The 14,745-nt window shown below is 35.0% G+C and overlaps 1 pseudogene; it reads left to right on the forward strand.

Moving 5' to 3' along the window:
* The first annotated feature begins 1,242 nt into the window (after window positions 1–1,242).
* On the forward strand, window positions 1,243–14,472 carry LOC140851731 (calcineurin B-like protein 1; annotated as a pseudogene).
* The last annotated feature ends 273 nt before the right edge of the window (window positions 14,473–14,745 follow it).

Below are 14,745 nucleotides of genomic sequence, written 5' to 3' on the forward strand. Positions count from 1 at the left end.
GTAATTGTCTAAACTGATATAAGAAGACCATATAAAGCAATTGACTTAAGTGATAGATCATGCCTTATGTCGTCAAATTGGTGATCTATATGGTCATGGCAGCATAGGGTGCAAGCTGGTAGGTACTGTGACTAGGTGGACCATGCCAAGCTCTGCAGGAGATAGTGGATTTGTGGGTAAAGAACTTTGGAGGTTTTCATCTGATTTTCTATAAAGTTTCCATTGAAGAATGTATTAGATTTTAGCCAGCTTTCTATATTTGTAGTTGAATAATGGTAGCATGTTTTTTTTATTGTTGGATCTTATTTCTAGTATAATTTTTGTACCAAGTTTAATACCCAAATTAGAGGTCATGTCCTATTATATGCTTCCAATGCAGTGTATGAAGGGGTTAGCTTTTGACGTATTAATAAAATTTTCAGAGAATTTCCTTCACAGAATGAAGGGTTCTTCAATCCAGTTATTGAAGTTAAATTCTGGTGATGAATCACTCTTCGACTTCACCAAGTCCTTCTTAATTGGAAAAGATTTCTTTTGCTGATATTATTTCTTTGGTATATTCTGCAAAATACTCAGACCAACTCATCCGTAAGATATATGCTTCCTTTGGTTGAGTCAAACATTATCTACCAATAGAAGGAATGTAACTGGTGTTCAATTTTCTGTTCTAAGGCTGATGCGGAATCCAGATGATAATCATGTGAACATAAAATTTCCAGTGACCGGTGGCAAATCGTTTAAAACTAACCCATTGCTGCTGTGAAGTTGACCTTTTCCTTGTTGCTCTTTAATATTCTCTTTCAACTTGTGAGTTCTGTAAACCGTGCACCTATCAGTGCATAAATTTACATTGGTGTCCCCTTCATGCACAAATTTGGATGGTTCAAGTTTTTGTCTAAAAGCTATCGTTAGTAAATTCGCTCTTGTATTCATGAATAAATAAGAATGCTGAATGCAGCAATGCGCAATAGTATAAAAGACCTTGGACACATTCATAATTCTTGGCTTCAGATAATTTTAGTTTTTTGAAATACCAAATTGTATGAAAGAAAAGTATTCAGCCTAGACCTTGGCATTTTTACATCTCATTAGACATTAATTTCACTTGCATTTTGTTATGGAATATCTTTCCATCAGCATTGCATTATTATATCTGGGTGAGCAGGTTGTTGTACCTGTGCACATTATTTCAATACAGCATGCAATGCTACAGTGCTAGTACTTTGTAGGTTCTGTGTTTAAAGACAGACTGCTGTTTTAACTTTCCTAATATAGATTTGATATTTATATATGCAGATCTTTGCCCTATTTGATGTGAAGCAAAAGGGAGTCATTGATTTTGGTGATTTTGTTCGGGCACTCAATGTATTTCACCCAAATGCTCCACATGAAGATAAAGTTGGTTGTAAGTCACTGTCATGTTTTATCAGCTTTGTCTTATTGCTAGAGAAATCATTGCCATTTACTGAAGCTTTACATGATTACAGTTTCATTCAAGCTTTATGATTTGGATGGCACGGGCTTCATCGAACGGAAAGAGGTAGCTTGAATCTGTTTGAATGGTCAATATGTTCATTGACATGTTTTATACCAAACTCCTATATGAAGTTTGTTATTAATCCTTCAATATCAAAATTCAAATGGCTTACCGGTATGAATGGCAGAATTGATACTTTCATTTAACAATTGTTTCTTTAGCAATTTTTTAATCATCAAATGCATATATAGGATATGTGTAGGATGCATGAGAAGTTAAATTTTTTACTCTTAAAATCAATAATTTCATGCTAAGTTCGTCATTGATGTATTTTAAATTTATCGCAAGCATACGGTGTGTAATGTAGCATGTCCGACGAGTGCGGGTCGATCCCACGAGGAATTGGGTTTAAACTGTATTCAATACTTGCTCAGGCGAGCTTTAAAGAAAAAGAGAAGAGATTATTTGCTAAATTACAAACTACTAAAGAGTAAACTAATCAAATATAAAAGATAAATTATCTAAAAGATCTAGGGCTTTTGAATCTACTAGACCAATGAATTAGAGAGCCTTCATATGTTTTCTTATAATGTCCTTGATTAAGGTGTAAAATATGAACAAGTATGGATCATGAAGAGATTTAATCAATATGATCCATCAAGCATTTTATTTTCACCTAATTAAGAGACTCTTCCTTTCTTTTCTTCTCTTGTGTTGTCAAGTATAGGCTATGAAGGATTCTGACCCAACTATAATCCATCAAGATTTTCATAAGAAAAGGAAGAAATAGTTTAGAAAATTGTGAGCCTTCTACCAATCATCCACTCTTGCACCGAATCAAGTATGGACTATGAAGAATTTTGACCCAACGATAGCCCATCAAGTCCTTGCAAGAGAGATAAGAGAGAAGATTCTAAAATTAAAACTGAAAAGAGAATTCAATGGAGAAGGCTTCTATTCATGATCTAGCTTCATCGCAAATCCAAAGGGATTGCTTAGCCAGACATAGTTGATTTGAAGCCTAAGAAAAAATAAAATAAAATCTAATTCTACTTGCTGGAATTTAACTTCAGAAATTAAAAATTATAGAATTAAAAGATGCAGAAATTTAAACTATCCTATTACAGAAATTAAAATTATAAAAAAATAGAACAACTAATTTATTGCTGAATAAAAATTTTGATTATAAAAATTTTTAACTCCTAAGCCATTAACAAGGCTTGGAGTTGAACAAAAAATAAAATTTTCTTAGAGAACCTAGCTTCTCTCCTCTTTTTGGGACCAACCTCCCTCTGGCTGACTCTCCTTCTCGTGTGTTGGAAGGGTGGAAGAAAGTGAGAACAAGATGGCTAAAAAGTTTAAAAGATGGTATGCCTGCTGTCACAGATCCTCCTAAAAATTATAGAGTGGAGAGATATTCAAAAGAAGGTATTAGGTTTTTTATAGGTGTAGGAGGGAAATTTTTATTTTTTTAGATGTGGGATTAAAGATCTGATAATACTATTGTGATTAGCGAGAAAAGATTTAGGCTGAGATCGTGGAAGATGGTAGACTCCTACAATTGCATACATGTTGCCCTCTCTCACCGCATGCCCGCAAGTCTCGCCATCCAACTCCTGTGCTTCCCAGCATGGTTACTTCGTGTTCACTCAAAAGTCCATCTCAAAGCCCATAAGCATCCTGTTAGCCCACTTAATCCAACTGTTTGTTTCCAAAAGTGCCCACGATGCCTATGCCCACAGCCCTTTTTCTTTTCATGGGTCATCAACTTTTATGGACCAATGGTCCATGGTGGACCATCCAATTATGAATTGATACGATTAAATTTTGCTTTGATTTAATTCATTTTGACTCATTTTTTATCTCGTTTGATCCTTTAAGCCTGCAGATGGGCTCTTCATGTTGGTGCAACTCTTTTCTGTAAAATATACGAAGAATATCAATTTTAAAAGAATAAAGATAATTTGATCAATAAATTAATATTTTATGGGCAAATTTATCACTATCACACCCCCCAACTTATTTATTGCTAGTCCTTAGCAATGCAATATATAATATTTTTTTTTAAATTTTATTAAGATTATCCTTTACAAAAATAGATCTAGGATTGAAAGTCAAAAGTTTAGAAGTATCACTAACTAAATATTGAGTTTTAGAAGTAAATTTCATAGTTAGTCAATCAAAAACTTTCTTAGAATACATCGAAAGATTACAGCACTTGTGTTTGTGATGACCAACTTAGCATTTGAGTGCTGGCTTGTAAAGGACAAATGTATCTTCTCTTATCACCTTATTTTGGTTAATTTTCTATACACCCCAAATAAAGTTCATGAACTAAGGTAGCTTTCACATCTTCTTTCTCTTTTTTTTTTTAGTGCTGAGCATCCTGCCTTCCTTCACGTTTGACGCGAACTTCACACTTGACTTAGTGCAAAGATCGGTTACTAAGCTTAGGCAATCCACATATACTCTGTATTTGCACTTTTATTTTAGGTAGATAGCTCTTTCCTCAAATTCAAATTTTTGATTGGAGTGTATATCAATTATCAATTTTAAGTGATAATTGAGTCCTTAGTTGGCCTCACAATCAGCACCTATTTTGCTTGTCAGTGTGCATGTGCAGTTAGAAGTGCTAATAGCTTTAGGTGATCTAAGTAAGCTGCTAAAAGTCTGTCCAACTAATCTACTCCTTAACTCGCTACAGTCATTAGCAAATACTCTCTAACTCTTATTATTCTTTTTCTAGTCTATTTTGCTCAAGATTCTTTTTCACATATTTTTTTTTTATTTAAAGATTTTAAAAATATTTTTTAAAATTTTTCAAAATATTTTAGAAGATTTTTTTACCCTCCAACTTAATATTATTTCTAATGGAGGAAAGAAATGTAATGCAAGAAAAAAAAGATGTCACCTAGTGAATATGTATTCTTTATTGAAGGTGATCTGGTGCAATGTTGGCTTGAAAGTTCGAAAGTCGAAGATGGGTATCTCTATTTATTCAATAGAAAAGATATTAGTTTAAAGAAATTGGGTTGTCTCCAAAGCGCTAAGTTTAATGTCTTCAGCCAACAAATATGCAATATTAATCAATATAAGTTGGTTCATAGAGAACCATGGCTTCGTCAATAGATTCTTTGGCAATTTCAAGAATAGTTTTAATCTTTGACCATTAACTTTAAACACAGCACCATTACTTGGATTTTTAATTTCTACAGCTCATGTGGGAAGACTTCTTTAACTAAAAATGGTCTTGTCCATCTAGACCTAAGCTTTTCAGAAAATAGGTGTAATCTAGAATTGTACAAAAAAACTTTTTATCCAAGAGTAAAAGATTTTCTCATAATTCTTGATCATGGAATACTTTGTTCGTTCCTTGTACATCCTAGAATTCTCATAAGCTTCATTTTAAATTCTTCTAATTCATTAATTTGAAGCTTCCTGTGTTTTGGCTACGTCCAAGTCCATATTTAAATTTTTGATGGCCCACATGGCTTTGTGCTCTAGCTCAACAGGCAAGTGATAAGTTTTTCAAACACAATCCTATAGGAGACATTCTAGGTTGATCTTGAAGATGGTTCGGTATGTCCATAGTGCATCAACTAATTTCAAGGACCAATCCTTTCTATTGCATTAACAATTTTCTTCAGGATTTGTTTGATCTGTCTATTGGACACTTCTACTTGTCCACTAGTCTGAGGGTGATAAGGTTGGCCAACTTGTGGGTGACATTATATTTTTTCATTAATATGGCAAAGGGTCGGTTGCAAAAGTGTATTCTCCGATCACTAATGATTCTCTAGGAGTACCGAAATGGAGAGAATATTTTTTTAAAAAAATTTATGACCACTTTGCTATCATAGATCTACAAGAATAGCTTCTACCCACTTTGAGACATAGTCGACAGCTACTAAAATATATTCATTTCAAATGAGTTTGAAATGGACCCATGAAATCGATCCCCCATACATCAAAAATTTCAACCACCAAGATTGGGTTGGAGGCATCATATTTCTCTTGGTGATTTCCCATTTGTTGACATCGAGCATAACTTTACAGTACTCGTATGCATCCTTAAATAAATTGGGCCAATAAATCCACATTGAAGGATTTTGGCAGCTGATTTCTTGATGCAAAGTGACCACCACATGCTTGATCATAATAGAAAGATAAAATACTTCTAACCTCATTATCGAGATATACCTTCTAATGATTTGATCAGGACATGCTTAAAGAGATATGGATCATCCCAAATGAAATACTTCACTTGGAAAAAATTTATGTCTGTCCTGAGTGGTCAGTGAGAAGAACTTTACCAATGGCTAAATAGTTGACAATATCGATATACCATGATTCAATGGACAGGACATGAGCTGTTCATCGAAAAAAATTCATTGATGGTGGTTCACCAGATGGTGCGACTATGATTCGGATAGGTGATCACTACTGCATTCTCTGTTTCTTTTTTATCTCTGATTTCTAGGTCAAATTCTTGAAGGAGTAAGATCCATCGTATCAAGCGCCTTGGCATCTTTCTTTGCTAAGAGTGTCTAATGGCTGAGTGGTCAGTATAGACAATGGTGTATGATCCAACCAAATAGGACCTAAATTTTTTAAGGCAAAGACAACGGAAGAAACTCCTTTTCAGTGGTAGTATAATTAAGCTGTGCATCATTTAAGATTTTGCTTGCATAGTAAATAACTCTAGTAGCTTATTAATTTTTGACCTAAAACTGCACCCACAGTATGATCGGATGCATCACACATAAGCTCAAAAGGTTCAGACCAGACAGGAGGATGAATGATGGGAGCTGAAATGAGTGTCTTTTTAAGAAATTCAAAAGACTCTAGGCACTCAGGAGTGAACTCAAACTTGATTTCTTTTACTAACAGATTTGTTAATGGCGAGCCACTTTGCTAAAATTGACAATAAATCTTCTATAAATCCAGCATGTCCTAAAATGAATGAATTTCTTTGACAGACTTGAGTGGTGGAAGACTTGCAATCAGGTCTACTTTGGCTTTATCCACTTCAATTCTTTTTTCGAAACTACATGGCCAAGAACTATCCCTTCTCTAACCATGAATTGGTATTTTTTCCATTAAGAACTAAGTGCTTCTCTTTACATCTTTCTAGGACTAACCTCAGATGATCTAAGCATTCAGAGAAAGTAGGCAAAGATAGAAAAGTCATCTATAAAAATTTTAAAATCATTCAACCATATCAAAAAAATACTGATCATGCATCTCTGGAAGTTGCAGTGCATTACATAATCAAAGGGCATACCTATAAGCGAAGGTTCCAAATGGACAAGTGAATGTAGTTTTTTTCTGATCTTCGAGGGCTATGGAGATCTGATTATAGCTGAGTATCCATCGAGAAAATAGTAGAACTCTTGTCTGCTAATTTTTCTAGCATTTGATCAATAAACGTAATGAAAGTGATCTTTTCTTGTTGCAGCATTCAATTTTCTATAGTCTATACAGACCTCCACCCTTTGGGTCCTAGTTGGGATAAGTTCATTTGCTTCATTCTGGACCACTATTATCCCAGACTTTTTGGGTACCACTTGTACAGGCTTACCCATGAGCTATCAGAGATGGGGTAGATAATTTCATTATCAAGTAGCTTTAAGATTTTCTTTTTGACTACATCCTTCATGGCTGGGTTAAGTCTTCTCTGAGCATCTCTAGTTGGTTTGGCTTCTTCCTCTAGGTGTATCCTGTGTTGAACTATGGAAGGCTTATTCCCTTAATATCAGCCATGGTCCAGCCTATTGCTTCATGATTCTCTCTCAAATTGCTAACAACTCCTCTTGTTTAGGATTTAGGTCAGATGCAATAATTATAGGCAAGATTTTTGCTAGATCTAAATATGCATACTTAAGGTGCTCAGGGAGGGAGTTTCAATTCTAATTTGGTGCCTCCTCTATTGATGGCTTGAGTGATGGTTTAATCATTTTATGATTGGTTCAATGGGAGGCTCTTGTCTCTGGCTATTCCTATTATCTATAAAAGTTTCATTGATATCCTAGGTTCATTAATTGGCCAGAAACTTGACTCAAACTCGACTTCCTCATCGCTAATGTCAATGGGTTCATAAATTTTTTTGAATTATATTTACATCAGCATGCTGGGTGGATTTCTATTCTAAGTTGAATATATTCAGCTCAATGATCATGTTCCAAAAGATAGCTTCATAAGTCATTCCGACAGTTAATTTCAGCATTTGCAGTAGCTAAGAATGGTCTTCCTAAAATAACTGGATATGACTCTTGGGATTCGCAACTGGTTCGATTTCTAAAATGATGAAATCAACAGAAAAGATAAAATTATCAATCTTGATTAAAACATCCTCTACCATTCCTTTAGGGATCCTAAGAGATCTATCTGCTAATTGTAACGTGATCTTTGTTGGTAGAAGTTCTCCTAATCCTAGTTGCTTATAAACTGAAAATGAAAGAATATTTAACTAGCTCCTAAATCTAGCAAGCCTTCTCAATATGGGTTCTCCAATATCACATGAAATTATGAGATCTGGATCTTTATATTTTATTGCACATGACTAGATAAGTATGAGCTCACACTTGCTGCTAAAAATGCTCTCTTGGTAATTGATGGTTCTTTTCTTGGTACAAAGGTCTTTTAAAAATTTAGCATATGTTGAACTTGTTTAATCATGTCTAGAAGAGGATATTCACTTGGACTTGCTTAAACACCTCTAAAATTTTATCCAAATATTTTGATTTTTTATTGGACCTTAGTCGATTTGGAAAAGAGCTCTAGGATTGTGGGTTCTGAGCTTGGTGTACTATCAGTTTCAGGAGCTTGAGTTTGTAAGGTAGGTTGTTCATAAGGTGACTCACAAATGAGTTTCCTCTATCATCAGATGTACCTACTTATTGTCCACTTGTTTTCAGATCTTAAGGTGTGAATAGCATTCACATGATTGACTTGTTTTCTTGTTGGGGTCGTGGACCATTTTGATTTCTTGGTTAGGTTCAGGTTGGCTAGGTAGCTTACCTCGTTCTCACTCACTCATAGCAGAGGCTAGCTGACCCACTTGCATTTTCAAATGGACAATGGCTTGGGTGTTAGTATTTATGAGTTGGCCCGTGGTTTGTATGAAATTGCTAGTGTGGCATTGGTGTCAGCATTGGATTTGGCCAGACTTCTAGGTTTTCTCTAGAGAACTAAGTTTTTTTCATTATTATTGAAGCTGGTGGTTGTTTATCACAGGGTTAGGCCTTGGATTTTGCTGGTTGAAGCTAGGACCACCTACATTTGGATTTTGTGATCATGAAAAGTTTGGATGATTCCTCCATCCTGGTTATATGTGGTGCATAGGGTTGTTCACTGGTCTCTGATATGTGGTTTATTGTGCACATCCATTCTCTATTGGTTCATCAGGAAGGGACATTCCTCAAGGACATGGTCGGGTGCACTACATGCATTGCACATGGGTCTAAAAACTTGTTCACACTGGGGTCTCTGTAGCTCTAAGGCCTCTAACCTACGTGCTAACATTGCAATTTTAGCCTCTACAGCTAGGAAGTTTAATTTGGTGATTCCTCCTCTTGAAGGTTGGTCTCTCAGTTTCCTAGTTGTTTTCTATTGTAAATTTTTCTCAGCTGGTCTTCTAGAAATTGCCAGGCTTCAGTGGATTCTTGTACATGAATTGACCCTAGCACATGACTCTAGCATGGTTCTAGAATTTGAATCTAGCCCTTCATAAATTATTTGGCAAAGCCTATAGATTTCTATTCCATGGTGTGGGCATTGGGTCAAGAGGTTCTTAAAGCAGTCGAAATATTTTCAGAATGATTCTCCAGCTAGTTGGTAAAATTGGTTTATTCATTCTAATCCTAGATTTTGTGATGGGAAAAGAATTTCTTTAGGAAACTCTTACAAAGCCCTCCCAGGTTGTGACAGATTGATTTGGAAGACTATAAAGCCCTTTTTAGCATTATCCTTAAGGGCAAAATTGATCAGTCTTAGCTTAACCTTATCCTCTGATAGTTGTTGAGCCTCATGGTTGCACAAACCTCTTCAAACTCTCTAATGAATATGTATGCATCTCTATTCCTTGAATTTTGGAAGCATGTTGATAATTTGAGGTTTAATTTCAAAGTTGTTTGCAGTGGTTGGGGCAATCTGATGCAAGAAGGTTGGAAGGAACCAACTGGATAATATAAATCTTTAAGGGTTTGGGGTTGATTGGGTTCTCCATTGTAGAAGTTTTGGTTTGAAACATGAATCCAATTAATTCTTACTAGTCGACCGACACCCTTCTCCACAAGGAAGTGAAGAAAGTACTTTTTTTCTATTTTTTTATTTTTTTATTTTATTATTTTTTTTTCAATCAAGTTTTCAATCAAAAAAGAGAAAAGAAAGAAGAGGAATCTAACTAAGTTTTTCCTAATTCTAGACAGCTCTAACTGCCAAGGTTGCCTTCGAGCACTCAAGTTCGAAATCAGCTAACGAATCAGTCATAATGTAAGATTGGTGGAGGTTCTCCTGCTTTCGCAACGACCTAATTAGATAACCACCTTTTTTCGAAACGTAGTTCTGAACCACTTTTTTAGACACTGATAGGCTAACCCACTTGAACCGATCCAACTCTTGGTTTCTTATCCTAATGAGCTCGGATGTCCTAAGGCTGCGTCTAATTAATTTTATTTAAGGATTAGGTTATGTAGATGCAAGAGAGTGATTTGTGGGCTAAGAAGGATGATCAAATTCCATCTTATCTGATTAATGGGTGATGCCCTTAAGATATATTATGAAAATGCAATGCAAAGAAAGCAAGGTGACCAAATAAATGGAAGGTTTTTAAAGTTTAGGTTTTCTTTATATTAATTAAATCTTATGCGATTAGTGTTTTCTTTCTTTTTATGTTAATCTAATTGCAGAAACTAAAGTAAATGTTGATTTTGGATTAGTAAGTTATGAAAGAAATGAAAAAATCTAACTAACAAGAATTAAATCAGCTAATAAAAAGATAAACTTATGTAATCTAAATATAATGAGAGAAATTCTAATCTATATTAAAGTAGAAAATTAACTAAGCAAATAAACAGCAATTAAAAAGAAATCTAAGAATTAAAGTAAATTTTTTTTTATGCAAACAAAATCTATCCTAGGACAACCATACAACGTAACTTCTGTTACCTAGGCAACCTTATGTCAGGACAGATTTTGATTTGACTAAAATAACTAAAAAGATAAAAAAATTACAAACTAAAACTAAAAGCATGAAGAACAAGAATCTGAAATACAATTTAAACACGCCAATTCCTGGCAACGCGCCAAAAACTTGATGTGTCTTAAATTTACCGAAGGCACGGTGCAATGTAGCACGTCTGACGAGTACGATCGATCCCATGAGGATTGAGTTTTAAACTGTATTCAAATACTTCTCAGGCGAGCTTTAAAGAAAAAGAGGAGATTGTTTGTTGAATTACAAACTATAAACAGTAACTAATCAAATATAAAGTAAATTATCTAAAAGATCTAGGACTTTTGAATCTACTAGACCAATGAATTAGAGAGCCTTCATATGATTTTCTTATAAGTCTCTTGATTAAGGTGTAAAACATGAACAACATGGATCATGAAGAGATTTAACTCAACTATGATCCATCAAGATTTTATTTTCACCCTATTAAGAGACTCTTCCTTTCTTCACTTCTCTTGTGTTGTCCAAGTATAGGCTATGAAGGAATTCTGACCAACTATAACCATCAAGTTTTCATAAGAAAAGAGAAGAAATAGTTTAGAAAATTATGAGCTTCTACCAATCATCCACTCTTGCACCGAATCAAGTATGACTATGAAGGAATTCTGATCCAACGATAGCCCATCAAGTCTCTTGGCAGAGAGATGAAGGAGAAGGACTCTAAAATTACAAACTCGAAAAGAAAATTCAAAGGAGAAGGCTTCTATTCATGTCTAGCTTCATCGCAAATCCAGAGGATTGCTTAGCCAGACATAGTTGATTTGAAATCGAAAAAAAATAAATAAAATCTAATTCTACTTGCTGAAATTTAATTGCAAAATTAAAAATTACAGAATTAAAAGATGTAGAAATTTAAACTACCTATTGCAGAAATTAAAATTAAAAATAAAAAATAACTAATTTATTACTGAATAAAAATTTGATTATAAAAATTTTTAACTCCTAAGCCATTAACAAGGCTTGAGTTAGAACAAAAAATAAAATTTCTTACAGAACCTAACTTCTCTCCTCTCTGGCTTGGGACCAACCTCCTCTGCTGACTCTCCTTCTTGTGTGTTGGAAGGTGGAAGAAAGTGAACAAGATGCTAAAAAATTTAAAAGATGGGTATGTCTGCCTGTCACACAGACCTCCTAAAAATTATGGAGTGGAGAGAGATATCATAATGGAGGTATTAGCTTTATTTATAGGTGTAGGCAGGGAGAAATTTTATGTTTTTCGATGTGGATTAAAAATTAAATATTTTTTCATACGCCATATTTCTTCTCTCATTTTTTAAAAAATTGTTGGTTCTGCTTCACGCATCGCGCCCCGGCCCAAACGTGTCTGCGTGAGACCGTTCACCCAGGAGTCTTCTGCGTACTTCTTCTTTTAAAACATCTCACGACTTGCCCGCTTGAATTTGTTTTTGTTCCGTGCGCTAGCAACACCTACTTCAAATGCAAACGTCTTGTCCCACTTGAATCCTTTCAAACAAAAAAAATTGTTTAAAGCAAGCCGCTAGAACTAAGCTATTAGCATTTCACGGCTCATCCACTTTTTATGGATCAAGTGGTCCATGGTGGACCACAAATTTATAAATTGATACGGTTCATCTTCCGGCTTTGAATTTAATTTCATTTTGACTCCTTTTTGATCTCGTTTGATCCCTTAAGCTTGCAGATTGGGCTCTTCATATGGTGCAGCTCTTTTCTTAAAATATAAAAAAATATCAATTTAAAAAATAAAGATAATTTGATCTATAAATTAATACTTCATGGATAAATTTATACACCTATCAGTTTACTCGGTACCAAAGTCCGTATCATTACCATTCGGGTACAATGTTAGTATGCTCAATAGGGTTCGATTTTGGCATATCAAGACTCAATATGCCCCCCATATGGAGTCTCGGTGACTACTAGTATGGTTTAGTATATCCGATATGGGGTTGTACGCATTGGTATGGCGAACCTTGAGTAGGTTTTTGTTATTTGGTAAAAGAAATGCAAATCCAATAAGGCAATGTAATTCATTACTTTTAAGATTATGTAGATTATGCTACTAGTTACGATAAAGATAGGACAACACTGATTAAGGTGGGACTTGAGAGGTTCCGGGGGTCACTTAGAAGTTAGAACAGCTCTTAGTAGGCCAAGCTTGGGTCAGGCCACCCAACCCTAGTCAGGCTCAACTCAAAAGCTTGCTAGGACGAGCCCATAAAGAAGTTCCCGATCTCCAATCAGCTGAGGCTTGTAATATGTTGGCCCAGCTGGAATTTTCAGGTGTTATGCATTATAGAAAAAGAGGAAACATATTTATGGGTATTTAACTTAGAACTAGCCATCATTTGCTTAGGATAATTTCATAACACGCATCCATTAAAAACACATTTAACATTAATCATCAATCAATCATGTGCCATTTTTTATTCCAAAACTCATTTCCAACATGTTTTTTAGAACTTTATATACCTTCCAAACCCAACGGTTGTAGAGAAAATGGGAGGAGTATAGAGTAAAGAGATGCCCCTTCCCCATTTTCATCTCTCCTCTCATTCCTTTTTCTCTAGAGTGGGGGAAGTACATGCTAGTATATACATAGACACTAATAATTCCTATAATCCTTCCCCCAATGCCAAAGATCAACTCTTTCCCACTTAGGTATGCTGAAGAGATCTCGTGAGGTCAACCACTTAAAAGGAGATCCTCACCCTCCCCACCTTGCCCCCAAGCAAACCATGCTCTTTTCCCTCAAACCAACTCAGCTCAAAGCCAGTCCAGCCCTGCCCATTAGCAGCCATACTAAGAGAAATGCTACATGCATTCCTTGTATAAGCCTACCCATTAGCCGCCATGCCAAAGATATGCTACATGCAATCCTAGTGTGAGCCTATTCACTTAAGTTCTATCCAGAGCCAAAGGTGAGATGATGGAAAATGAGGTTGATATTGGATCAGCATTGACCATAAAATGAAGCAGAACATGATTGTGATACTATCTAGGATGATCGTGATTGGAAGGCATTAATTGAAGAGGACTGAGGTGATGACAACTATAAACCTGACTGTAAAGGGACCTTGTGTTTTTCTTATGGAGGCTGAAATATGATCTTGTTGTATGAAACAACTGGGTGTCACCCTTCCAAACTGCAGCAACGTTTTGTGGTATTCATTGTCTTACCATGCTTTTCAGAAAACATGCATCAAATGCAAAATTACCACAGATAATAATGGTTCTATAATCCAGACATGGTGTGATGAAGAAATCATATGCATGCAGAGAATTGCTGCACATGTTTCTTCTATATATGATCAGACAAGATACCCTCTTCTTCACATTTTCCATCTAAGTGCTATTTTTGAATTTTTTCTAATTCTGCATAGGTAAAAAGAATTTGATATTGAAGGCCAATTATAATTGTTTTTCTTTCCAAGTCATGTTTATATATTTTAGTTACAGTGTTATTTTTACAGGTTAAGCAGATGTTGATTGCAATTCTATGTGAGTCAGAAATGAGACTGTCTGATGAGACTGTTGAGTTAATCCTCAATAAGGTTTGTCAAATTGCTGTCAACACTACTAGTGCTCCAGTCAGTGTATTGGCATCTTAATAATTATTTTTCTGTATTACTACTTGTAATAATGGTCTTAATTGTGGACAGACATTTTTGGAAACTGATGTGAATCAAGATGGGAAAATAGATAAAGCAGAATGGGGAAAATTTTGTTTCTCGCAATCCATCTTTATTGAAAGATAATGACTCTTCCATATCTCCGGTAAGTATTAGTGCTTGAATGGCAAACAAGAAGTGCCACATTACTCCCCTTATTAATTTGTAAAAGCATTCTTTGAAAAAAATTGCACATGCAATCATCTTTAGAACAGCGTTCACATTGAGGTTTCCGTTGTATTATATAATTATGGATAATCTTGAAGATGTAAGATGCCTTCATGCCACATGTTGCCTAAGATGATACTGCATACAACATGACCAAAAATTAGGTGGATTATGCAAACAATTTGAGAAAATTTGAATGATCACAGAACTTTTTG

Source organism: Elaeis guineensis, chromosome 9, assembly GCF_000442705.2.
Source record: "Elaeis guineensis isolate ETL-2024a chromosome 9, EG11, whole genome shotgun sequence".
NCBI lineage: Eukaryota > Viridiplantae > Streptophyta > Magnoliopsida > Arecales > Arecaceae > Elaeis > Elaeis guineensis.